This window comes from Dermacentor albipictus, unplaced genomic scaffold (assembly GCF_038994185.2).
Source record: "Dermacentor albipictus isolate Rhodes 1998 colony unplaced genomic scaffold, USDA_Dalb.pri_finalv2 scaffold_13, whole genome shotgun sequence".
NCBI classification, from domain to species: Eukaryota; Metazoa; Arthropoda; class Arachnida; order Ixodida; family Ixodidae; genus Dermacentor; species Dermacentor albipictus.
This window is the reverse complement of record NW_027225567.1, coordinates 6537690-6561915: the sequence shown is the minus strand read 5'-3', so window position 1 is coordinate 6561915 and position 24226 is coordinate 6537690. Positions and strand designations below refer to the sequence as shown.

The following is a 24226-nucleotide window of genomic DNA, read 5'->3' as shown; positions in this document are numbered from 1 at the left end:
TTCAATTCCCGGGCAGCTTGCAGTAGTAGCAAGTAAAACTGTATACGGCAATGTCGTTAGCATATTCTAGTCGAGGCGCGAAATGCAAATACCAGGCTGCATTGTGAGGTTGCGGAGATATTAAGCTTTTTCTCAAATTTCATGGTCGGTAATATTTTGTGGCCGGGTGTACCTGCCTCACCGATCCCTCGCTTGGGTAACTGCCATTAATACAGAAGAAGAAGAGGAAGAAGCGCTGCCCAGCCGCCCCCACAGTTCAGACTTGGGGCGTGAGAACGGAGCTGACGACAACGCGGCGGACCTGGTCCCCTTTGTTCATCTCAGAAGGCGAAAGGGCACCTCGGCACACAGTACGGTAAGGTCGAAGATCTGTCCCACGAAGCGCAACGCACTGCTAATTCATGGATACGCTCCCTAGGGGAAGCCACAAGTCGGCCCAGGCAACCTTGTGAACTCCAGCCCAATACGAGTCCATCCACAGCCTCGGGGCGCCTCAAGTTTCGTTTGAGCCACTCGATGCCTCTTCGTTGGCAAAAAATATATTATCGAAAGTCATGAAGTGCATGAATCCCTTAGAAGCCTGCCTTCAGCCGCGTGCAAATCTTAAATACATAAGACGCATTTGGATTTGGACGTTTGGCCCAATTGGCTGCTTGCTTTTAAGAATGTTACAGTGTTTAAAAGAGTCCGACTGCTTCGGCGTAAACTCCTTGAATAAAACTATACGTAGCGACATTCTTTTATCTGGTCGCCGGAGCTGGCGAGCCAGCCAGGTGAGCAGGCGCGGGGCTTATCGGCACCTCCCTGTTGGTGGAGAGGAGTGACGTGGTTGCGCTCGCGCAGTTTCCGCGGAAACAAGCGCGCGAGCGTCCGCCCGCTTGTTTGCTTTCAATGAGGTAATTTTGGATTGCCAAGCAAACATTTCTGTTATTGAACCCAATAATGGAGGCTCCAAAAGATAGGATCACAGGCACTGATAAACTTAGACCAATATAGCGAAGCGGGATTTCGAGTAGTCGTTTTCTTATAATAGAAAAACATCTACAAGACTACAAGAAATGGTCTATTTTCTCCGCTTCGCCATAGAATGAGCATAATGGTGAGGGGACCAGACCAGACCTGTGGAGGTAGAAGGTCAACGCAGGTATACGGCAGCGCAGCCTCCTGATTGACACTTCAATTTTCCGTGTTCTTCAAAAATATATGTGCCAAGGGTGTAGGAGATGTCGGTAATCCACAGAGTTGGTAATTGCAAAGCCTGATACTGCCTGTATAATGACACTCCTGCGAGATCTAGCAGCAGTAACATGAGCAGTCAAAGGGCAGCAAGGGAGAATCGGGCCACTTATCGATGCCTTGGCTAGAGAGTCTGCAATTTCATTTATGATTAGTCCTTTATAGCCAGGCACCCAAATCAACCACACGCTTCTCAAGTACCCAGTTACCAATGACTGAAACGACCTCATCCCGCGAGAACCACTAGAAGCAGTAAGGCATGTGCACAATGATAACGAATCAGTGACTATCACGACTGACGCAATTGATGGTCCTAATTTGTGTTTTGCCAGCACTACGGCCGTGAATTTAAGTAAAAGAACATCAGCATCACTTTCTTCTTCAGCCTATTTTTATGTCCACTGCAGGACAAAGGCCCCTCCCTGCGATCTCCAATTACCCCTGTCCTGCGCCAACTGATTCCAACGTATGCCTGAAAAAAAAAATACAATGGCTCATATCCCCGTAAGGCTGAGGCTACAAGCGCTCACCAAAGTGAAGCGAACAGTGCACAAATTCATTGAAATCACCCATACAACACACAGAACAGCATACGTTTCCATCACCTGCTGAAAGGATGTAGCGTAAAGTCCAGGAGAAACGTCGCTGGCGCGAGTCTGACCCCTCTATACGAGCGCGCGAAGCCGCAGCAGAGCGTCGAAAACGCGCCGAAGAAGCCGAACTGCGAAAGCGGCAACGTGACGAAGCGAAATGGCACGTTAGACAGTTTTAGTTGCACGTACGTAGAGGCTTTGCGTACGTAGAGCTTCTTCGTGTGAGCAGTGCGCATGCGTAAAATGCAGCGGGCGCGCGCGCGTCTCAAGGACGTACGTGAGATCCAATTCTTTGCGTGCGTTTCTTGCGCACGTAGACAGCTTCTCGCGGGAGTTCCGCAAGATCACGAACGAGCGATAGCGGGCCGCGCACGCGCAGACGGCTCGCATCGAAACACGGCGACAGGGTTGAATTGGCTACCGCCGTGTTCACATTTCCCTATAGATGTGGCTACGGGGTCCCTATTGGCGTGCGTCGCGTACGTGTAGCTAAAAGAGTTTCAGATGGCGTGCACGTAAGGTACGTAGGCTTTTCACGTTTGCGTACGTGAAGCCTCTACGTACGTGTAACTAAAACTGTCTATTAACAAATGTGCAGCAGGCTTTCGCCTTCACGTGTTACAGGAGTGTAAGATGCTGTCGAGCTTTTTGGTTATGCCTTGTGCCGGCGTCATGACTGTTGCTCTTCATCGCGGTGCGCAATCTTACGATCGCGGCGATCAAAAACAGCAAACTGAGAGAGCGAGCGGCGAGGGAAGACGCCAGGGGAGAAGGAATGTCGCTGCCTTTAGTTTATTCAGGGAGTTCAGCGTGGTCCTAAGAGTGGGGTAGTTCATTCACGTCGCAGCGAGTGCAGAAGCATAGCAGCTCATATATGTGCGGGCGACAGTTACAGATGCGCGGAGAATCGCATTAATTTTGTTTTTGTTATATAGGGTAGTGAGAACCAGCAGTCGAATTTCTTCCGCAGCGCGTTAGCATGAAAAATTTCGTTCGTAAGCGCTCTTTGCCATTGGCTGGCCGCCTTCCTAATGATATATGTGCCCAGCATCAGGTTTGGCTGGAATTTGTTGTTACCGAGAATTCCTGCGCAAGAGATTTTTTGTTAATACGGGCCCTGGATCCGTATTCACATTATAAGCAATGTTCGGGCGGCCGCCGTTCACGATAGGGATCGACGTGATCGAGCCACGATGGACAATTCTGTAAGGCCCTTACTTAGAGGGCCCCTCACCAGGCCCCATTCCAAATTTTGCTTATATACGCTGGAAGTTGTTACGTGTCCTGTAGGGAGGTTCTGCCGCAAAAAATGTTTCAAATCGGCTCATTAATAGCCAAGATCGAAATATTTCAGTGCTGCGAACCAATGATTTCAAGAGGTGAGCTCCCCTGCTAAGTGAGGCACTCTCTCCACTTGCCCTGTCTAGCTTTCTCAAGTTAAATTCCTTCCCACGGTAGAAAATGACATAGTCTCGATGTCTGTGCACGCGACTGCGCGACGTAGCGACGAAACGGAAGTACATCTCTCACTGCGGTGCAAAGAGAAGCAAAAGCATGCAGACATTCGGTTTGTGTGTTTTATTGTTTCTCTAAGCTTTAATGAGTCTGTTCAAGCAACATATTAAGCAAATAACAGATGTTGCACTGAATAATTCTTGAAGTAACGTGTCCCCACGAGCGACGTCACAGCGCGAACACGTGTACGTAGGCGCACTAGCAGGTGTACGCTGTTAGGAATGGCCGTACGGGGTTGGCAACGTGCCAGCTTTCAGCCCGCTGCGCGTGTTCCAACCCCCCCAGACGAGGCGCCTTCTGAGAACTACGGATGACAGGCGGCCACGTGGCGCGCGGGCAGCTCTGGAATGTGGTGCGCCGCCGCGCCACCCGGGACGGCGCAAAGTTCTACGAGGCCCTCGGTCGACGACACCGCGGGTTATACCGAGAGTTCTACAAAGCCCTCGAACGCGTTAGCCTTTGTGTGTGTAGGCTCGAACGTGTTAGCCTTTGTGTGTGTGGGCTGTACTGCGGGGCGGCGGCAAGTTTACCATGATTGGACGCGCATTCCCGACCATTCGTGCTCCGTCCACGCCGAACGATGACGTCGAACTATGACGTCAAGCGGAGGCTTATAAGCAGCGTTTGCCGACTGCTAGAGGGTGCTCGTGCTCGTGTCGTGCTCGTCGTAAGGAGCTGAGTGCTCGATGTTATGCCAAAATGTAGTAGTGAGCTGTGTGCTCGAATGCTGTTTTGCTGAATGTTAATCTTGCGGGCTCCATATGGGAGGCGCGCTAGACTACCAATGTACCTCATGTTATAAAATGTAAATGCTGCCATTAAATCCTGCGCGCCTAGTCCTGTGGCCCCAAGTTTCTCCGATCGTCCTACAAGTACGACCGCTCCAACTCCGACAACCCTGACAACGCCATCCTCCGGCTCGGAGCACGGCGGCCGCGAGGAGAAGGGAAACGGCGTTTGGTTTGAAATTTCAGCTCTTTCCGCGGCGCGTCGCGATGTAATACCTTGCAGACACGATCGTTGACGATGCATGTATCGTTGACGATGTAGCAATGTATGATCGGCGCTTGTCAGCTCAACATGGTCAGACCTTGTGAGGGGCCCTTTAAGAGGTTTTACGAACGCGGGACCAGGGCCAACATTCGAAAAAGACTCAAATTCTCAAAGTATTTCGTTCGCAAGGGCTTTACGCCATGGCCAGTCACCTTCACCAATAATCTGTTCAACGTACGATTGGCTGACACGCTTGCGCTGGGCAAATACAGTATACATGTATAACGTGGTGCTAATGCTAGCTTTGCTATGTAAGTGGGCAAAGTTAACGCTAAAAGTATTAGTCGCGTCGTTGCTGTCCAATTTCTGGCAGACACAACAAGCGCTCACGGAAGAGGCCAAGAGAAACAAAGTCGCAACGGAGCGCAGGCTGACGAACTCTTCATTCAGTAACAGCGATCGCTCAGGAGTAAACATTCACACTTAAACCGTCTCGAAAGCTGACGTATTCATTGTATACGGAAAGGGAGGCGTGCAAAACACGAGCACAAGAAGAATGAGGATGACTGGAGGACAAGAGAAACGAAGAGTGTCAACTGAAAGGTCGCACAGTAGGGCAAAAGAAGGAGGAAACAAAACTTATCTGCGCATGCTCAAGTTTTTCTTCGGCCAGTTAACCTAAGAGAAGCGATATTCATACGAGTACTCACTATATTCACGCGCTCGCAACTGTGAAGTGATTGTGTGAGTATGCCGATCTTTGGATGGGATGGGATGTGATGGGATGGATGGATGGATGGATGGATGGATACACCAGATTCTGCAACTCCATTAACTTTTGTGGAACGAGGAAAAAGCTTGTCAATCTTCGGAAAAATGCGCGGGCACCTCTGAGCCGGAATTATCTTCGTCACTGGTGTCATCTAGTTTTAAGACTTTTCAGCCACTCGGTACAAAGCGAAAGTATGTGCCAGTCAACTTAGACAAGCTATAACAATGCCGTTTTCTGGCAGAACCTCTGTGAGTACAAATGCAACAACACACATGACCACACATGTGGTTGCAGGTTCTCATGGCCGTGCGGCTGTTCGAGCTCTTAAGCTCATGAGTCCACATTCAAAAAATGTTTATCTTAAGAGTGTAGGCTTGTTCCATGGGCAACAGTACTACCGTTAGGGCTTTAAAAAAGTTATAGTGCACGACGACCAGTTCTAACTAGACGCGCTCTAAGGAAAGGCGTGAAAGAGGATAGGATAGGAATAAACTTTATTTCTCCAACGGTTATTGCTGGTGAAGCCCGGGGCTGGGCTGCCAGGGGTCCATCGCCCGAGGAAAATTTTCCGAGATCATCGGCAATGGCCCTGGCCCGCTGGACGGCCCACTCCTGGTCTTCGGGTGCCTCGCTGAGGAAGGCGGCTTGCCGTCTCTTAGCGAGGTGCCTCGCTTCAGAGGATCCTGATATTGTCTTCCCCTTTCCTCTTGGTCCTTCTGCCTCATGGCGTTGGCATTCCTAAAACACATAGGCACATGGGAAAGAGAAAATTGTCATACACCAGAATGTAGCACGAATGCTAGGGAAGCCCATACAGCTTTCCCAGAAAGGTTTGGTCGAAAACTATGTAATAATCCTGACAGCCGTGGGCGCACAAAAATACCTGACAAGAGAATTTGACAGCGAGAGCTGTGAAAGTTTATTCAATGCACTTTTCGTGTAATTTGTCACAGATATCATTTTTACGTGCCAAAAAAAAAAAATGTCAAACAAGATACATTTATTGGTCCCCATCAATTATTCGTTCTCGAACCTTAAACATGAGTGTGCCAGTCATGGGACAACCACCAACCCCCCCTGTATACATCCATCAAGATGCAACATTCTTTGTGTGCACGTATAAGAATTTTCAACTTCGAAAGACGCTAATGGACCCGGCGATAACCTTTTAACTATATATCACCATGTGAAAACGCGACTGCTCACCCGCGAAAGATTAATTTCGGGAAGGTTAATGGCAGTTTACTTATTTGTTTATTGCAGAACTGAATTCATGGTGACGAGGCCAATAAATAGGCGCAATTACTGCATCTCGTACGTTTTAGTTTGTTGTGCCGACATTACGAACATACTCGACAACGCTTAGGGATCCGCAGAAGAGAAAAAGCGAAGTCGCGACGTTGTCAGCGTGGTCGTATGCTGCGAACTACGCGGTTACGCACGACCAAGGGCCCTCTAAACACTACAATTATGTGATCATGTGGGCAAATAATCATAGAACTATAGCATGACTGCCATTTGGCCCCGAGATGAGAGGTTTCTTGAGAGAGATGAACGCCACTGAAGATACCTTATATTTTCTTCTTCAGTCTCTCACCCTTTTATTCATCATTGTCTCTTTTTTTTTCGCAGCAACGGCACGGCGATCTTCCTGCGTGGCAAGCTACTGCCGTTTACCATACAGGAGGACAAACACCCGCCGTGCCCTCAAGCGCACAAATCCGGCGTCGCGCCGCGAAGCGACATGGCCCGGAACGCCTGCGCGGAATCTCCGACCCCGTGGAGAAACAAATGAATACTTATCGAGAAAACGCGCTCGTTTCGTTGTTTCCGCCACCGCTCGCTCAGCCGCGCAACCATAGAGAAAGAAATTGCGCAACCGTCGAAACAGAGGCGATTCGCCTCGCTCTCCCATCCGACGCACACACTTTGGCGCGTCTGCCAAGCGGTTTTCCGGAAGACATCGATCATCGGCTGCCCCTGCCGCCACCGCCCCTGTTACCGCTACGTTCACTCGGTCTGTTTTCTAATGCGGTGCCGCTTTTGCCCCCATAATAATACTAATAATAATAATGTGGAAGAAGCTCAGCATGGTGAGAAAATCTGCCGGGAGACCGAGGCCGCAGCTAGGATGTCTCTATAAGTGACGCGCCATAGTGTATATATATATATACATACACGTTCATCATTCCGCTGGCATGCTGCTGATATTTCAATGAGCTCGGTGCCGAGGGCTTCCCGCTATCGCCATTGCCGGGACGTTGCTCTGCGTTCTGGTCTCCGGTTTGACTAACCGTCGTGCGACGTTCGTCGGCTCTGTTTCCTGTGGGAAAGAAAGAATAAGGGCGCTACGTTGCCGAGTATAGATGGCAAATGCAAACCAAAGTTTGAGGTTCGTCGGCCCAGCAAGCGCATGACCGCGAGCGCGTCTTACGCCGCGCATTGTCTCGCGAAGAGACCTTATAGTGTTTGAGTATGTACTGCTGTTCTTGCGTATTTGTGGCCATCTCCTCTAAATTTGTTTCATCGTTGTGTTATTGTGCCGCAATTTGTACCAGATTGCTGAAAAATTCTCAAGGTACACAGTTTTTCCTTTTCTCACCTTCGGGTAATAAAGAAGCTGTCTGAGGGTGTTTATCAACGCACCGAACAACCTTAGTCTGCAAGGGCGTTGCGTACAGATCTGTCTAAAGCTGTAGTACTGTTAACCCTCCATGAAATCTTTAGAAAAACGCATGAATGGATAAATTTTATTCAAGAAAGAGGGGTCTGCAGCCTATATGCCGGCGTGCGAGAATATGGTAGGAGAAACAACTGTTCTCACCCGTAAGAATCCGAACTCATATTTTCTCGGTTTGGCCGAGCCTGTGTGCTACCACTTCGTCGCGCCGCCAGCATTGTACTGCACAGCAAATTTTGGTCGCTTGCTTGTTTTTCCAGCAACAGACACCACACATTGTGTTGCGGAATGCTGTGCTGCCTTTAAACGAGCGTCAGCTTGAGTATAATGGCCGTGATTGTTCCTCGGAAAACAAAGGGTGCAATTTTTCAGAACCACTCAAGGGTGTGAAGAAAGAGAAGGTTAAACCGAAGGGAAAGGGTGAAGGGTTTTGCCGAAGGAGCGTGTCTCTGGCTCGCTGCTCCACACTAGGTGAAATTCATTATATATACCTTGGGGAGCGGACATCGGCGCTGACGAGGTGTCCTTATTGGGTTAAAGACCAGAAGTGTCCTTCAAAACTTACTCTGATTGGAAATTGTGTGTTTGGCCGACAGAGGAAAATGGTTATGTGGTCTTAACACACTGCATAGACAGCCTATAAAGAGTCGAGAAAACTCGTCCGCCCCTAAAAACTTATTTTCTTTTCTCTTTCTTCTTTCTTTCTTTTTTTTGGGGGGGGGGGGGGAAGGGTGCGTGTACGAGAGAGAGAGATGTTGATTTTGTTACCTTACACACGTGGGAAGAGACACAGGGATGAAAAAAAAATTAAAAAAAAATAACCCGCCGTGGTGGCTTAGTGGCTATGGCGTTGCGCTCCTGAGCACGAGATAGTAGGATTGAATCCCGGCCGCGGCGCCCGCTTTTCGATCGGAGCGAAATGCAAAAACGCCCGTGTCCCGTGCATTGGGAGCACGTTAAATAACTCCAGGTGGTCAAAATTAACCCGGAGTCCCCCACAGCGGCGTGCCTCATAATCAGATCGTGCATTTGGGACGTAAAACCCCATAATTGATTTTATAATAATGAAATGAAAAATGAAAAAAAGGGGGAAGGAGGAAGGAGGGAAGAAACACTAGGCAGAGGGAGTACACGTAGAGGTGCACGTCGGGTCTATAAACAGTCAATGCGGGCTTCCGACACAAATGAACTGCAGTAACGCTTGCATTGCTTTCTGTGTATTCACTTAATGTGGCCATGCAGTCCGTAGACATCTGCCTCTAAAAACGGCCTCGAGAAGAACCTTCCTAACCAGCACCTGCTAGACAAAAGCACAGCCATTTCAACGGGAGGTTCTGGCGAGTCTTAGCACGACAATCTATGCCCACAGCAGGGCTTTTAATAGGCGCTTGGTCATCGCGGTTGATGAGGGTACATGTGGATTTCGTTGTCCGTAGGAAGTGTTAGCTCTACGCCTGCATATGTGATGGGTGCCGCTGTGAACACAGAGGTAAATGACTGTTGAACAATTTATTCACATCCATCAAGAGGTGCACATACTATGAGCAAGGTGACCTACTACGAACACATACTATGAAGAGTTGCACATGCCACGAGGAAAACAAAAACATTACGAAATGTCGACCCTATAGCCACAGGCGTGTCACACCAATGTCGAGTCAGAGCAGTGGTAGTTGCGCCTTTATAAACACCCACTTTATGACGTCGTTGCTCTTGCTGACGTCTCAGCAACTCATTCGCTCTTGCGATCACGTACGTAATACAACCAACCACGATCTTCAAGCTGTAATTCATCGTTAACAACTTAGCATAGCACCCTAAGATATTGCTACACTGAGCTTTACAACTTCCAACATCGTCGTACTTACTTCCATTCATCCGCTGACAGTAATCGTGGAGAGAAATCTAAAAATTAACAAGGTGATTAGCAACCCGATTGCGCTCCAGAAACTTGTGGTACCTTTCTTTTTACTTTCTTTTTCTTTTCCTTTTGTTTTCTCTTTCTCGTGATGCGGAGATTCCAATTATCTTACACACTCATCACTGCCGTCCAGGCACTGAGTAGCTAGGAATGAGTACATTTACTCGTATTTATCGTAGGGCTTTATGTTTCGGAATACGGAGTAACACTGTGGCAGAGCTCTACCCTGAGCTCCCTGGCGCATCCACAGCCTCAGCATAGGCCAGAACACTGTTACGTTTTCATCACCATCTGCAAAATTAACAGACCCTCATCTTGAGTTTCGAACACGAAACTTGATTTTAGCACCAACCAGTCAGGTTGTGTCATTGTTTCTGAGCATGCCCCCTTAGCGATGGTTAAAGCAAAATTAGCGCAGAAAGATCATTGCAATCGCACTATCATATAGCCCATATTAAGAAATGAAAATGGAGGTTATTTTGTCTCAGCATTGTCCTCAGTACTCTGAGCTTTTTGCGTTTCTTGTCGTTAGGTGGTCGCAGCTGTCATGTACGGTTAGGCGCATCGTAATGTTGAGCACACTTGTGCTGACGGTTCTGACGCAAGCGTGCGTTCGCAGATGCACCTCAACGCAGGTATGCGCACTCCTTCTGTAATTTCAACTGTCTAATAAAACTAAACATTCTTTAAAATTTTCAATAATTAGGATTTCATTTCGTCATACCATTAAATACGGGGATATCGGATTGGCTATCTAAGGAGCACAAGCACAGCATTTCGATATTGTACTGCAAGTGCACGATGCAAATACCATTTCTGTTCACCTAGACACAAGTGATTCAGTTGCGATACCTAAGTGCAATAAATCGCTATCATTCACTATGTCAATTAGCTTTTTTCGTGCGTCTGATGCTTTCTTGAGGAGATAAACGCTACATGGCCTATAGTATGCAATTTCTATAAGACCACACGCGTCAGCGAACTCACCGCAATTTCATTATTTCTTCCGTCCTCTCTCTCCCTGTCATCTTTGTTTTCCCCTTTCCCATTTCACCGGTGTAGGGTGGCCAACCGGACGTTATTCCGGTTAACCTCCCTGCCTTCTGCTTTTCTCTTTCCCTCCTCCCTTGCACAAATATGGGTGCAGCTTTAGTTTAAAGTACCTTCAAGCTTGGGTGCTAATTTCATCTCTCCGCATTTTATAGAAATCGCGGCACTGCGGTGCAGGCGAGCGATTCATCGCAGGATTCATTGCACGACCACGAACAGTGTGCTTCTATGGGTCAACGCTGTGCAGCCGTAGAATCAAGCTCATTTTGTCTTTTCCCCTTTGTCCGGTAGTAACTACAGCCTTCTCCGTGAGATATACAATGTGTTCGCGGTGTACTACTGTATATATGTATAATGCATCAAGGATTGTTGCCGCCCTAAGCCGCTTTCAAAACATTAGACTGATTATGCAGTTGTAATTTGCCAGCCGCTTAGCGCAGAAATCTTTGTCTACAACAGCTGCTCGATCGAGATTTCATGGCCTGACCACACAGCAAGGAATCCCTTCTAAGCATACAGTGCAGAATACGTACGCAGGTCTATGCATGAGCCTAACGTGGAAAGTAGACACATATAGTTGACCTAAACTTTAAGAGTGCTGCATTAAATGTCGCCCCGCTCGTATTAACGGCCTAATTAATGTGCATTTCTATACGACGGACCAGTGACTTTTAATGTAATATATATTTTTTTTTATTTACAACGCTGCTAAATGTTCATCGCGTTTGCCGGGCATCGACAAGAGTTCTCGCGCACGACGTGAGAGCGGATGTTCCTTCACTCTGAACTTGATAAGCACCGCACGCTCGTACGCGTGGTTTCAGCGATGCTGTTTTCTGTGCATCACTCAAACTGTTTTCTGTGTACAAGCAATGTAGGGAGGGGGGGCAGCGAAGTTGGCGGTTTATACGTTCGAGAGCCGCGCGCTCTGCTGCCCGCCGCGGCAGTGTTCTCTCATGTAAGCCCCTCGTCCGGCCACCCATTACTGAGAAGCGGTGCGCAGTGTACACGCAGGGATGTGGGGGATGTGGTCTATGAACAGCGCGACGGGAAAAAAAAGGTTTGGGGAAACGGGGAGCAAGGCTGGTGGCGGGGCAGGTTGCGCTATTCCCAAAGCTCGCCGGGCCTCCGTTTGTGGGAACGGACCAGAAGGCAAGCGCCGCGCGCTCGCGCGAGAAGCGTTTGCCGGCTGCAAAATAGATGAACCTTGTACACTGCCTACTGCTCACACGCTGTGTGGACCGTGGTTCGGAGAACACGCTCATGGATACGAACGCGGCTCCACTTCCGCACGCTGGCTCGGGCAGCGAGCTTGCGCGATGGTAGCGTATACGTTTGAACCAGCGCGCGCGAGCGTCGTGCGTTTTGCACCTGAAACTTTAAAGGGACTTTCAGGCGTTGTGAAACGGGTGAGAAACTACTCCGCACGGAGTGCCGGCGCTCTAATCCGGCCGGTATGACCGAAAGAGCGAGGCTCGGAACTGTTGTTTGGTGCGGGATGGATCGGAATGTTGTACGCATTTATTTGCAAGTCCGTGAAGGGGACAGATGGCGTGTGCGTCGCGTCAAGACACGATCTGTGCAGCGCCGTTTTGCTCCCGAATCGGAGGCTGTATTTTCGCACTGCTTGAACATTCTCTTTCCTCCACCTGTTGTATCGCCATATAGTTTAGACGGCAGTCGTCTACGATCGCGAATGGTAAAGCTAGCAGACTGTGACGTCATAATGAGGCAGCCGAGTCGTGTGGCGGCATGTTTTGTATAACGGGGACAGATTGTGTTTATTGGAGTGCTAGGGGTCCACTAATTTCTGGAAAAATACCGGTCACTGTGCCGAAGACGAAGCCGCAAAACTCAGCGGAACTGTACGTATACAAAGAACTGCGCGAACCAGGAACCCCACACAAGCAGTGATAGAGAAGTTTTAATTATGCCACCGATCACGTTCTTTAATAAGGAGGAAGATCCATGGTTATATTCCATCATCACTGTGTCATTTTTCGCCACGTGGGGGCTGTTGAACAGCGTTCAAGAAGTCCAAGAGCTCGTCCGTGCAATGTTGCGTCAAGCTCTTCTCTGTTTAGAGAGTCATTAAGAGCATCTGCTTAGGACAATTGACGAGCCAGTAAGTGCACTAATTGCGTCATGAATAGCGGCACACGGTCAACTACGTCTGATCCCAAGAATTTCGCGTTTTCGAGTTTAAACAAAATGATGCTGAAGGTCGTGGTACGCCGCTCAGCGGCTGAGCGAGAATGATATCTCATAATTCCTATACGTGTAGTTTGCATTACGAATACCCTCTGCACCTTGTTCAAGAATGACGTCATTTAGCATGCCCTGGCTTTAACTTCGGCGAAGACTACGCCAGTCATGAGTGTCGGATGACAGTTATTGTAAATGTCTTTGTGTAGCGTTAAGTTAGAAGAACATTTTTGTCACAAACATCCGAACTGTTGGGAGGGGCTGCTCAGGCTGTTGAAACCTGTTGCAAATATGTTAAGAAGATGTCTAATGCTTTAAAATTACGACTAGTCGGGTGATTTTTTTTACGCACGTGTTCTTCGTGGTTTAGGGCATAAATCAAGTCTTATAATAAATTAATTAGCACCGCGAAATTTTAAATGTCAGTAACGCGCGACCGATGTACGTAATTCGACCGTCACGAATCGGGTGACTGCCTTCCAAAAAGCTACAGCTGGCTCCCTAAACAAAAACAAGCGTGTCATCTTGTAACGATACAACACTCACGCTTTACCGTTCGTGGACTTCGGGAACGGTATTCAAGAACGCCCTCCATGGTGCGGCAGCATGCATAATTCTTCGAAGAGAATAACGCAAAATAGGAGTGGTGTGGGGCCAAGACAAGTGGCGAACATAGAAGTCGTCACATGATTCTATGCACGAAAGTTCCACAATTCGTATAGTGGCCTATGATGAAAAGAACCACACCCTTAAGTTTAATTTTTTTTTATCCTCTGTCAAGGGCTCCATATCAGTAGATCATATCTTGACCTTATATATCTTATAGTCTAGACATTATTCTCCTGTGTATTACTGGTCTGGCCTTGCATGTCATTAGTTGCCTCGCCAAGATTTAGGCGTTGTAATAGATGGCTCCGGATCGATTTTAAAACTACCTAATGTTGTTCAATCTTCGGGCCTGAATGCCGCTACGCGAGCATCATGGAACCCTCCTTTGAGTGGAATGTTCCGTGGCGGTCAAAAATGACTGCCAAAGAAGAAAAAAGAAAATAGGCGACGCTCGTGCTCTCGCGATTCTCGCGCGGAGTGGTGAAGAAGAAGCAGAAGAAGAATTGTGCGGCGTTCGCGACACGCTCATCCCCATCCACTCTTCCTAAAGCGGAAGTCTTCGACGCATTTGAGTGAGAACGCTGCTAACGACCCCGCGAGCCTGAGCACCTTAATTCGTCTCAGGAGGCCGACGGAGCATCTGGGAACCCGGTACGGTAAGGTCGAAGACCCGCTCCCCATAAGCGAGCTACTGCCAGTTCACGGACATGCCCGTTAGAGGTATCCTCCACTTGGCCGAGATAACCTTAAGGGCTCAGTGCGTACGAGAATGCGCCCAGAACTTCGGCGTGCTTCAAGCTTCATTCGAGGACGACAGGCACGCGATGCGACTGCTCGAGATAAGTCCAGACGACGTCGGGTTCATCCAGCGGTCCAAGGACTTCTTCGATGCTATCTACATCGGCCCGGTGCTGGAAATCTCGGAAGCTGCAGGCTATCTATACACACGAGCAGACATCGTCCCGTCTCGTTCACTTGCCTTCGGCGTCGCCGGCAAGCCGAGGGTCTCCTTTGACTCAATCGCCAAAGAGCATTCCAACAAGTCCACCGGGCGCATACGGGGCCGACGTCCGTGGGCAGTTACAACGTCGGTGGGCAGTTACAGCAGCAGTGCCAGCGAGTGGGTGCGTGGGTGCCGGCGATCCTCCGAACGGCTTCGAAGTGTTCGCAGGCCAACCAGCGGAGCCGACGGAAGTCCTCTACTGACCGTGCTGCAGCCGAGCTTCTCAGCATAGTGCAATCATAAAAAGAACGAGCTCATCTGCTTGGAGCGCCACTGAATGAAAGCATGGCCAGACAGAGGTTGCCTGCCAGATTTTGGAGCTAGGTACTGCGTTCCGCTGCGTACTGCTGACGACTACGACTTCCGCGTCGAAAAACTTTCAAAGTGTTCAGCGAGAAAACGTACCTGCACAGTGGATGCACAATGTGTGGTGCAATATATGCGAGCCGCCTTTTTATATATTAAATATGAATGCCTCATTTTGCGTAATTTTTTTGAGATAGAAGAGACTGACTTTGCAATGCATTTAAGCCAGTTTGCAAAGTCAGTTTCTCGTAACGCGTTTTTTTCTTCTTTTTTAGACAAATAAGCCAGACTTCGTGGTTTATTTGACTATAAAATACTATAAAGTATTTTTCATCGTCCATATTACTTAGCTTCCTGCATTTTTTCCCGAATATCACAGCAGTTCACGTCATCGATTCTGCCATATTTTATTTTCCTCGGTATTTTAACGCTTTCTCGCTTTGTGCTCTTCAAAATGTCTTTTATGCATAGCTTTCTCTGTTCCGTTCGGTTTAGTGTAGCGCGCGGTGGCGCTTTGCAGCACGGTTCTGCCAGTGCGTAAATAAGATTCTCCTAATGTGAGCATTCAAGCGCCCTAATGTGTCCTAATGTACCCGGGCTTAGGAAATACTTAAGTTAGCCCAACGGCATAACCGCGTTGTGGTGGCTTTCTCCACAGAAAACGTGGAGATTCTCTGAGTGTTCTGATAGGTTGTCCTGTCGAGTTCTTCGAAGTATACTGCGTACAAATATACACTGTAAATAAAGAACGCGGTCTCGTGCTTATCAGCAGTACGACATGGAACCACCGAGTCATCGCGGCATCTGTATGCTCAATTCGTTCCAATTGATGTCATGTGTTGTCGCATGCAGCTCGTCTAGACACCTGCTCTATAACCGAAGTGGCCTGCGCCCTTCAAACTGTGACGCTACGTAGAGCTTCTGGCAGCCCACGCGTATCGCTGGGGGACGCGGTCAATGCTTGTGCGCGTATAATTTTTTCTAAAGGTAGTTTTCAACGTAAGCGTCGTCCCTCTTGTGTATAGCTGACAACGGAGCAGGCAGCGAAGACCTTATGTTACGTGTAGGAGCGGTTGCCAGACTCCAGTGTTTCCTGGCGCGCGCCACAAACCCCGTCCATCCTTTTCTCTACCCCCCCCCCCGCAGCACGAACACACTTTTTTTTTAATTATTACCATGTGATTGTGTCTCCACACATCGCGGTGGCCCCTATGGGAACTGGAACTGGCTTTGCCGTTTTTGTATTCCCACACAACTATTTATTGCCTTTTTATCTTCTGTTTCTCTACATTCTCTCTCTCTCTCTCTCTCTCTCTCTCTCTCTCTCTCTCTATATATATATATATATATATATATATATATATATATATGAGTGTGTGTGTGTGTTGTCGAGGCGCACATCCAATGACCTTCTACAAAACAGCTAAGGCTTGCTACCAAGCAAACAGTATACAGCCTCAGGCGCGCGTCCACGCACCAGCGGCAATCGTCCAGAGGTCACCGCGCACACGGGGCTTCCATCTGTGGGGAGTCTCCTCGTACACACGATGTCTCTCGACTAAAGCAGCCGTGTCCCTGACACTCTTAGCCCCCCCCCCCCCCCCCTGGTACCTGCCTACGGGCGCACCTTGTGTTCGGTTTCATTTTCTCGCGACCCGACGGCGGCGCGACGCCTTGCTTATCTGAACGTTGGTATCGCGTTGCTCGTTAAAGCGCGCTCGTATAGAACTGCGGACGTGCGCCGCATTTCTGGCGCGCGCAAAGACAGAAAAAAATGCAATAAAAAATAATGTGCGAGCGCGGGACAATCGACTCGCGCTGTCCTTGCGTATCTCGCAAGTATACACAGCCGGCGTTGCCCGCGGTGTGTGTCTACGGCGCTTGTTTTCTCTTTTCTCAGCGTGCGTACTATAGCCACGCTTACACACGAGCAGGTTATAGGGCATATCTTTGCCATTGTCTCTTTACGAGTCAAGCCGCTACGATGGATGTCTCGAGCGGGAATTCTGACGCAGGCAAGGGGCGAGAAGCTTCAAAAGTCGACGAAAGCAAAATTCCAGTTAAAGGGTCGGGCTTTGCGAGTCACTGTTGACTTATACGGCGGCCACTATCTGCATCATTCCGTTTAACTGGTACATGCAACGTACGCGTGGGAAGCAGTGTTACGAAACGTAAGCTAATTGGCCAGAACGTATATTATGACTTTTTTTTCTTCCTTTCTTTTTTTTTTCTTTCTTGCGAATGGTTAACGGGGCCGCATGTGTATATTATGTGTCTAATGAGCCATTGCGCCATGTTTCGTGTAGGCGTATAGTCTTTCTTTTCAAGTCACGTATTTATAGTGTCATGTAAAATAAGCAGAAACTCGTGTTCAACTGGTTCAGCGTTCTTATGTTTAAATTACGAGGGCATAGATGCTGCTATAAACGCGCACCAAGAGCTTCGTCGATCGGATTTCGGGCCTTCCCATGCTTGTACTTGCAACTACATGCTGTTGTTGCCCCAACGATGCTCGTGTGTCTCGGTATTTAGCATTCTTGCTGTCTCTTATCTTGGCGTCTCGCAGTCTTGCTTTAAAAAAGTATTGTGACGAGCTTGATTTAATTTGTGCGACGCTGAGCTTGCATGTCCAGGATTTCTGCTCCGGAATCTCAGCGTCGGCTTGACCTACGATGCCAGACGCACGAGAACTAGTTTTGCTACTACGATGTTTTGTTAGTAACGGTACAGTAAAATACTTCTGCATGTTGACTCGAACTTGCATCAAGAACAGCCTGAAAACCAATTCGTGATGTCAAATAAGCCATTCGCGGCTACCGAACTACGATTCCTGTGAGTATACGGTGTATATACGCTGAGACTGCAACTCATGGCTATCCTCAAATGCAAATGTACTTCCCGCCGCGTCAGCCCAGTGGCTGTGGCGTTGCGCTGCTCAGTACGAGGTCGCGGATTCGGTTCTGGCCGCGGCGACGGCATTTCGGGGGAAGCGAAATGCAAGAACACTCGCGTATTTACATTTAGGGGCGCGCGTAAGGAAAGGAACAAAAAGAACTCAAAAGAATAAGAAAACCTCAGAACTTCAAAAATAGAGCCGGAGTCCACCACCAAGGCGTGCCTCGTAATCAGATCTTTGTTCTGGCACTTAAAATTGCAGAATTAACTTTTTTAATCAGCCGTAGCTTTCATATTCGTATAGCTTGATGAGCATATATTCTAAGAACAAGCTTGCTTGCTTCTCGGTGAGGCAAACTTTTCAAAAACAGCTTCTTTGCGACGTGCGCAACACCATCTCCTTCCCCTACACTACTGCATGTTCGGTTACCCGAAATATATGCATAGGCACGACACGACGACGGAAGCGTAACGGAAACGACGGACGGACACAGCAAACCCCGTTTCGAGCTTTTTTAGAACTCCGGTTGCAGTAACATGTAAGTGCGTGCCCTTGGGCGCCAGCAACGCCTCGTTTACCAAATAATATCTTCTAAACAGAGACCCTTGGCGGAAGAACAAGATAAAATACAACTTGCGCGCCTTCCCCAGCGCGCTGTCAATCTGCAATAAATAAAAGCCCGTACCAAACTCGTCTATAATTCAGCCTGCGGACCACTCGATGATATCGAGGATATAAATAATGCGAAAAGCAAGTGCGAGGCGAGCTCTGAGAAGGCCCGAAGCGTTCCCGCACTCTACGCGGGTAGCAAAGGATGGCGATGCTTGTATGCCGTATCGCGTGCGGCCCCTCGCGGTCTCGTTGCGGCCCCGACGACCTGACGGACAGGACCCGCCCTTGTTTCCTTATCCCCCGTATCTACCTTATTTCTGTGCTTTCATTGCTCGTTCTCTTTACTTTTACTTTCTTTATATTAGAGCGGGGTGGGGGGGGGGGGGCGGTTCTCGAGGGCATGCGCGTACGCGCCACCACGCAGCTGTCAATCACGCGGAGAGGCGCAAGCCACACGGCCGGCGCTCTTCCCATCATTATCATTATTGCGCTTCCCGCCGCCGCAGCCCTGCGTGCCCGCGGCGCACAGTTTTGCTTGCCAACGATGGGCGTGATTTCTATATCAGCCGGCGCGTGATTAGAGGTCGCCAGAGACGAGCATTATCGTAATTAGTTTCCGGAGCACTGACTCACTTGGGGCCTGTGACCGTGTTTACTATATAATAAGCCCGTCGTACAGGACCGCGCAGCCTTTCGAGTATGTGTATGTATGTATGTATGTATGTATGTATGTATGTATGTATGTATGTATGTATGTATGTATGTATGTATGTATGTATGTATGTATGTATGTATGTATGTATGTATGTATGTATGTATGTATGTATGTATGTATGTATGTATGTATGTATGTATGTATGTATAAAGGCCGGTCCCCGGCACGAACTTATGCGGAGCCGATTGAGAGAAACGAGTAGACGAGTCACGGAGCGGGAGAGATGATGAAGAAAGCAGGGAGAGAAAACAAAAAATAACAGAGAACAGCGCTCATTACGGACGCCCACCGCTACAATAAAGAAAAGGCTGAAACAAACGCCACTCCGCAGGGAAGACACGCGATGGAGTGACGTACTTGACAAGCTTCCCGCCACCAGGCAGATGCGTATCATTTTTCACGTTCCTGTAACATCGCATCGTTTTGGCGTCAGAGATAGCCACTTTGACTGCATCCCGGAACTCACTGTGGGTCGAAGGCGTTGTCGGTTCGCTATGTATACCTACATGCCTGTGGTACAGGCTTTTGCAGAATACTAGAGTTTGTTCGCAGCAATAAACACTTCCTTAAATTGTATGAAGTGAGGCAAGAAATTTCGATATTTGATGTTCGTTCTTCTGTAATGCACTGAATACTACTGACAAACGACTGAAAAGCGAAAGGACACACCAAACAAAAACGACGAAACCGCCCCATATTGACCGGACAAGAACGACATATACCGATTCTGTAGAATGATTGTCGTTCGCCAGGCAGGATCACCAGACACGTCCACAAAACTAGAACGACTCCTTCGAGATTGTCTGATGTGTCCGTGGTGGTTCTGCCGAAAACCGAAAGGACACGCCAGACTAGTACAATGTCGAAGAAGCCGACAACCCGCTGCGGTAGCTTAATGGGTATGGTGTTGGGCTGCTAAGTCGGAGGTCGCGGGATCGAATCCTGGCCACGGCGGCCGAATTTCGATGGGACGATATGCGAAAACACCCGTGTACTTAGATTTAGGAGCACATTAAAGAGCCCCAGCAGGTAGTCTAAATTTCCGGAGTCCCTCACTACGGCATGCCTCATAGTCAGATCGTGGTTTTGGAACGTAAAACACCATAATTTATTTCATTTAAAAAGCTGGCCCACATGACAGCAATATTTGCCCACGTGTGTGTCAGTTTCCTTTATTTTGTCATTTGTGCAACAGTCTAGCGGAGTAAACAAAACGGTGTCATACCAACTAACCCCAGCTGAAGCCTTATCGAACCACGCGAAAGATATTTCGAGCGAACGCGGATCTTTCGAGCCACTTTATATCTGCGCTTGGCAAAACGATTGGCAAAACCACGGCCGCTCGATGCAAAGCGGCCGTGGCAAAACTCTCCAAAGGCAATTTCAAACGAACTATTCTCAGGGCGCATGACCCGCAACTGAAGCATCAGTCCATTGCTTACTGTGGGACTGAACACCTATTGCGGTCTGCTGCTGACCACAAGGTCACCGGGCCGATAACAGGACGCAGCGCTCTGCCTCCGTTGGAAGTGGAGAATTCAGAAATGGCCATATTGTGAGGGTGTTGTGTGTGCAGAGAACAAAATCATACGGGCGCTCGAAGTTTGCAGAGAGCACTTCGCTAATGCGCCGCAAATAGCCAGTGTTAGGTGTTGATAATTGAGACATTAAGATCGCGAAATTAGTCAATAGCTCAGAATTAATACTTAAGATTCCAAACGCTCCATTCGTCATGGGGGCTTTAAAAATGGAGGGTCACAGCAGCTATATTTTCCGCATGTGAAACTCGACTCAACCTTTTACCGCTACAGTTCGCGTGTGTATTGAGTAAGCAAGCATGTGTGCGTGTGCATGCCTGTGTGTACGAGCGTTTTGCATGCGTGTGTGTATGTGCGCGCATGTGTGCGTGCTTGTACGTGTATGTGTGCGCGCATGTGTTTGTATGTGCCTGTATGCGCTCATGCGTGTTTGTACGTGTGCATGCCTATGTGTGTGTGCGTATGCATGTATGTGCGTGTATGTATGCCGATGCGTGTGTGTCGTGAGCGTGCATACATGTGTGCCTGTGTGCTTGCGTAAGGGCGTGCTTGTGTATCTGCGTCCATGTGTGCGGCGTGTGCGTGTTTGTGTGGGCCTGCGCGTGTACACGTGCGTGTGTGTACATGCTTGTGTGTACGAGCGTTTTGCATGCGTGTGCATGCTTGTGTGTGTGCATGTGCGTGTATGTGTGTGGATGTGTATGGATGTGTATGCGTTGTGACTTCGGGGTGGAGGGCGAAAGATGGACTCGTTGCGTAGACGAAGAAGAAACGAAAAGCTTTACGCAATATTTACAGATAGTGGATGGTAGCATTCAGGTAGCAGTAGGGGCGCTTCAGACCGACTGGGCGGCTGCAAGCGACTCTCTCTCTTCACAATGGGCCGGTTCGCCCTTACCCCTCGTTGGCAGGAACCGGGCGGGGCAGGGTGATGACCTCGCTCGCGTCGAATTCCCGATTCGTCGCGGAGAAGTGGGTGCCTTCGTCGCCTCGTGGTTGCCGCGTGGTGGAGGTAGTAAGGCAGATCCCCTCGCCTCGTGGTCGCCACGTGGTGCTCGTACTATGGCACAACAACGTGCGGGCTTCTGCATGCGCGTGTGTTTGTGTGTGTGTGTCTGTGCGTGTGCATACGTGTGCGTGCGCTCGCGTGTGTGCTTGTGCGTGCGTGCGTCTGTGCACGAGTGTGTGCGCGTGCGTGCACGTATAGATGTGCGTGTCTATGTGTGCATAGGCGTGTGCGTGTGTTAAGTGCGTGTTTGTGTACGTGTCCGTGTGTGCATGCGTGTGTGTCTATGTGTGCGTGCTCGCGCGTGCATGTACGCGTGCACGCGTTCGTGTGTGTTTGTGTGCGCGAGTGCGTGTGTGTGTGCATGCGTATGTGTGCGTGTGTGTGTACGTGTGTGCGCGCGTGTGTGCGTACGTGTGTATTGTTACATTTGACCGGTGGGAGTTGGTGATCTTCGCGGAAGGGACCATCGGAATGGCGCCGGCAGGTTTGCTGCGACTACTCACTTTGTGAAAACAACGATGCGCCGAGTCAACAGGACATCGGCGCCACCATGGCTGCGGCGGCGACTCGTTTTGTAAGGAGGACAATACGCCGCGTCCCCAACGGAATGGCGCCGAGATGGCTAGACGCAGTCGGCGGAGCTAGTCCTGTTAGTGTGTACGCCGACACCGTCACGCTCTGTTCGGTGCAGGGGAGCTCCGGGAAGATGTGTTGCGGTGCCGCCTCACGCAGCTTAAAAGTCGTCAGTCAATGGACAGACGCGGCAGCCACTGACTGCAGGATCAACTCTCGCATAAAGAGGCGCCTGGTCGGGTCAAGACCTCTGTCTGCGAGAACCCTCTCACCTTGTTGTGGTAAGTTCAACCTGTGCGGAAGTGAGTGCGTAAACCCTTCCCCTCAAAGGCGGTTCGGCTACGATGATTTCGACGCTCCGTTTGGTCAAATGGCCATTTCCCCTCCCCTAGGGATCTAGGGAGGACAGAGTGTTTATAAGCAGCCGTGGCGCCGCTGCTGAATGTACATTCCTCTTTCAGTCGTGCTAGGCTGATGAACTGTGACGTTTTCATTTAGATGCTGTAAATAAATACCATATTCCTCGTTCCCGATGAGAACAAGTCTCTCTCTTCAACAACGTCCTCAGCGCGAATGAGTTGGACGACGGCATGGGCCGGCTACCATTTATTTCTTGCCCGACCCCAACCATTACAGTATGTGCATGCGTGTGTGTGTATGCTGGCGTGTGTGTGTGCCTGTGCACGTGTGTGTGCGTGTGTGCATGTGAGTGTATATGTGCGCGTGTCTGTGTATGTGTGCGTTCTTGCGTGCGCATGTACGCGTGCACGCGTTCGTGTGTTTATGTGTGAGCTTGTGCGTGTGTACGTGTGTGCGCTTGCTCCTGTGTGTGTGTGCGTTTGTGTGTGCATGTGCGTGTATATGTGCGTATGTATGCGAGAATACGCGTGTGCGTGTGTGTTCGTGGGTGCCTGTGTGCGGCGCGTGTGCCTGTCTTTGTGTACATGCCTGTTTGTGTGCGTATGTGTACGTGATCGCGTGTATGTGCGTCTGTGCACGTGTGTGTATGCGTTTGTGTGTGTGTACGTGCATATGTGCATGCATGTGCGTGTATGTGTGTTTGTTCGTGCATGCCTGTGTGCGCATGTTTGTGTGTGCTTGTGTGTATGTGTGCGTGTGTGCATGCGTGTGTTTGTGTCTTTTGTGTGTGTACACTTACTCACGCCGAAGCGTGGAGGGACTGCGCTCGTGTAGCCTTTGTGTGTAAAGACCATTCGGTGTGCGATGGTGCCGGTCAACATGTTAGAGCGTCTGTTCCTATCGCGATAACCAGTTGAAGGTCAATCGGAGTTTCCTGGCCATCGTTAAATTACAATGGAAAGGGGCGAGGCTAGGATGGCTGCAACAATTGGACTCACTTTTCCTGAGTGAAGGGAGCCTGTCTTCCTTGAAGCTTTATTTTCTTTGTTTTCATTTTGTGTACGTGCGTGCATTCATGTGATTTAAGATTCTGAGTACGTATCGATCGACGAACCTACGTAGTGAACGTAACCGGTGTTCTTTAGCAGAAATTCTGGACATTTCGTTCAACTTCTCAGCTCGGCCAACACTCAGTGCAATGTGATTATTCACCACTGAAGCTTTTTAGTGCAACTATAGTTGAGATTTATGAATTGGCAATTGCCGAGAATATGCAAATGGTGACGTATATCACTTGTGTTCTACCTTAATCAGTGAATCCAATTAACAACGTGGCGAAAAACTAATAAGAAATGGAGTGGTGCTGGAATCTTACCGTGCCCATGTATGGCTCGTCACAAATGCAATAAGACTGTACAGATGTACTTTATTGCGGACTAGTTGGTTCATACTGAACAAGCAACGTACTGCTCAAAATACAAGAAGGGCCGAAAGGAGGAGAACATTTCTGAGCTATGTAATATTTTGCTATCTCTCCTTCTTGTATTTATTGTATTGTGTTATTGCATACACTAATTTAGTTCGTGCGGAAATGGAATTTGCCACCCTTATTTGTAACGCTCAAGTCAGCTATACCTCAT

General features: G+C 49.0%; 1 long non-coding RNA gene across 1 annotated transcript in view; it reads right to left on the bottom strand.

Annotated features, from left to right (window-relative positions):
• Positions 1–5598: 5598 nt before the first annotated feature.
• LOC135920362 (uncharacterized) overlaps positions 5599–24226 on the bottom strand; it is a 66982-nt gene continuing 48354 nt past the window's right edge. The window contains exons 2-3 of the long non-coding RNA XR_010570230.2: positions 7288–7432; positions 5599–5847 (exon numbers count right to left, since the gene is read on the bottom strand). This is a non-coding gene — a long non-coding RNA (uncharacterized lncRNA). The remainder of the gene's footprint in view (positions 5848–7287; positions 7433–24226) is intronic.